This window comes from Dermacentor variabilis, chromosome 5 (genome assembly GCF_050947875.1).
Source record: "Dermacentor variabilis isolate Ectoservices chromosome 5, ASM5094787v1, whole genome shotgun sequence".
NCBI lineage: Eukaryota > Metazoa > Arthropoda > Arachnida > Ixodida > Ixodidae > Dermacentor > Dermacentor variabilis.
Window position 1 is genome coordinate 168,485,163 of NC_134572.1, and position 2,643 is coordinate 168,487,805.

Below are 2,643 nucleotides of genomic sequence, written 5' to 3' on the forward strand. Positions count from 1 at the left end.
AGCAATTAAGGCTGAACAATTTAGGAACAATCAACAAATGTGACATATTAATTTATAGTGCGGAAGGGCCCAAGGTATTCTTCGCTACACGGAAATAAATTTTATCTGAAAGATATGGGATACATGTTGGGAAGGGGAAGAGATAATCAATATTACAATGATTTTTGCGTAAAGAATAAAAATTCTCTCAGGCCTCGCTCGCCGAATATTCAAGGGCAGCACGTGAACAAAAAAAGTATCGCCAAAAAAAAAGGGCGTAGCCGCCAGTGAGGATCGAACTCACGACCGCTGGTTTACAAGACCAGCGCTCTGCCACTGAGCTATAGCGGCGATGGCAACCGGACAGTTTAAGAAACGAGTTATAGGGATAGCCACGTTCCTTTTATTATCGTGATGAGACAAAAATATAACGCCAACGCCTTAAGCATATATATCCCACGCCTTGAATAGCCGGTCATGATGGCCCATTGTTCACTGCGATACAATGGTGGGCGGATACCGGAGCGGTCTGAAGGACAGCTATTATCCGTCACCGTTTTGTTTGATTTCTTTGCTTAGTTATCAGCCAGCAATACATTATGCCTAAAGAAGGAAGATGTGGTGGTATGTCAGCTCTGGGGAATGAATGAACTTACATATGTAAGATTTTAGAGCGTATTGCGAGATAAAAAGTGAACGCAAGAATTTTACCCCAGAGAAAAACAAACAAAAAACAACGCACTTTTACGGTTGCCAAGAAAGCTAGCGCAGACACGCATATCAGTGGTATGGAACGAAAGTGCTAGCTCCGTTATCTTTTCGAGGGAGTGCTCAGCGACTGATCGATAAGCACTGTGATATGCGACGTGGCTTCGCCTCAAGGAAAGCGCCGAAAATTAGGGCCGAATTCACTGAGCTCCGCTGTTCGTACGCATTTTCTTTGCAAAAAGTTCTTACGGTAAGATAGGCCTGCATCCGAAGTGGCAGAGCATTCAACTTAGGGCGCCATGTGAGAGCGAGGAGGAAGAAAAACTCGGATCAAACAAGAAATGTGAACAACTACTGTGAGTGCGCGCGCGCTTGTGCGTGCGTTCGTGCGACAATTAAATATATGGGGTTTTTACATGCCAAGACCACGATCTGATTATGAGGCACGCGGTAGTGGAGGACTCCGAAGATTTGTACCACCTGGTGTTCTTTAACGTGCACCTAAATCTAAGTACACGGGTGTTTTGCATTTCGCCCCCATCGAAATGCGGTCGCCATGGCCAGGATTCGATCCCGCGACCTTGTACTCAACAGCCTAACACCATAGCCGCTGAGTAACCACGGCGGGTTCGTGCGACGATTGCTGGCTCCGTCTCGTTAGGTGTGTTTTATTTCACAGCATCACTCTTGCTCCAGCAGTCCACGTAATTTTTGTAATTATGGTGGCACGTTATTTTATTCACGATATCTTTTTTGATATGTCATTGCATTTGACATCCCGCTACATATCATGGACAGGATTGCCGTCTGTCGTGCGCGGACATTCGCTCAGACCGTAGGCCACGGGATCATTAAAACCGTGAGCGCAGACACTACAGCACTTCGACTTAGTGCTGAATTGAAACGATGAGCAATATAATAGAAGGCTGGATGTAACAGCACGGAAGAGAGAGGCTAATTGCAGAACAAGTTTTAACAATTAGAAGCGTCTAGACGTTTATTTTTCTTTGTTTGTTTCAAAACGCATAGAGAATTAAAGCCTCCAAAAGCGTCGCGAAAAATAATCATGCGCAGCCGTATGAGCGAGATAAAAATCAAACTAGGAAAAACAATAGAAGTGCTAAAAACACATTAATTTAACCGTTGTCAGGGACAGACGCCACATTTCTACTTGCTGCCACTGAATAGAGTGTCATCACCAGTATGAAAACTCATGCTATTGCGCGCCTGAAGGTAATAATAATAATAATAATAATATTTGGGGTTTTACGTGCAAAAACCACTTTCTGATTATGAGGCACGCCGTAGTGGAGGACTCCGGAAATTTTGACCACCTGGGGTTCTTTAACGTGCACCTAAATCTAAGCACACGGGTGTTTTCGCATTTCGCCCCCATCGAAATGCGGCCGCCGTGGCCGGGATTCGATCCCGCGACCTCGTGCTCAGCAGCCCAACACCATAGCCGCGCCTGAAGGTACACAGCCTATCAGACATTAAGCAGAAGTTCGGAGTGCAGCATTACTGTTACTGCTTTCCATTACAATTAGGCAGTAAAACTGCTCAACGCATTCTGAGACGACAAATGAGAGCGCGCCACACAAACATTATAATCACGCGCCATCCTTGGCTATCAGAATCGGCCGCTACCGCGGCCGATTCTGATAGCCTTAACTGATAACAGCTTAACCGCGGCCGATTCTGATAACAGCTTAACCGCGTCATCTAGACCGGCGCAAACAGACTTGTTTCGGTTCGAAAGACTGCTACCAGCATGTCGTAGAAATTTCTTGTTACGGCAGCAGCTGCGACGGGTGTTTAGGTTTTATGAATCGACTTACGCTCACTATTGGTTCAAGTACTGAAGTTCGCACCTGCGCTACAATTACACACGTGTCTTTTTTTTTTTCAACTACAGCATTCGTCTTTGCACCGCAAGGCACCGATGCACCGGCATCA

At 45.7% G+C, this 2,643-nt stretch overlaps 1 non-coding gene across 1 annotated transcript; it reads right to left on the reverse strand.

Moving 5' to 3' along the window:
• Nucleotides 1-258: 258 nt before the first annotated feature.
• On the reverse strand, nucleotides 259-330 carry TRNAT-UGU (transfer RNA threonine (anticodon UGU)). Its single transcript has one exon. It is a non-coding gene; the product is annotated as a tRNA-Thr (tRNA).
• Nucleotides 331-2,643: the final 2,313 nt, after the last annotated feature.